This window comes from Tuber melanosporum (genome assembly GCF_000151645.1).
Source record: "Tuber melanosporum whole genome shotgun sequence assembly, scaffold_39, strain Mel28".
In the NCBI taxonomy this organism is placed as follows: domain Eukaryota; kingdom Fungi; phylum Ascomycota; class Pezizomycetes; order Pezizales; family Tuberaceae; genus Tuber; species Tuber melanosporum.
In genome coordinates, this window is record NW_003299074.1 from 170,456 (window position 1) to 170,770 (window position 315).

Below are 315 nucleotides of genomic sequence, written 5' to 3' on the forward strand. Positions count from 1 at the left end.
TTCACCATGTCCTTAGTGTGCTCCAGTCCTTTGAGCTGTTCACCGCTATTTTCACTCATTGGGTATTTTTTCTATTTGACCAAAAACTAATCATTTCCATGTCAAAGGCAGTGGTCTCAGATTTCTTCAACTTCTTATTCTTCTTTCTTTTTGATGGTGATAGGTGCAGGTGGAGAGTGGAGTCTTCTAGAGAACTTGGAGTAGTTATTAGAGTAAAAGCGTTGGACAGAGGAGGTGTGGAAAAAGGTGGTATTGTGGTAATACATGCATCCATTGCTTTTGGACAGTGTAGTTTTCTGTATCCTTGTCAAAAAA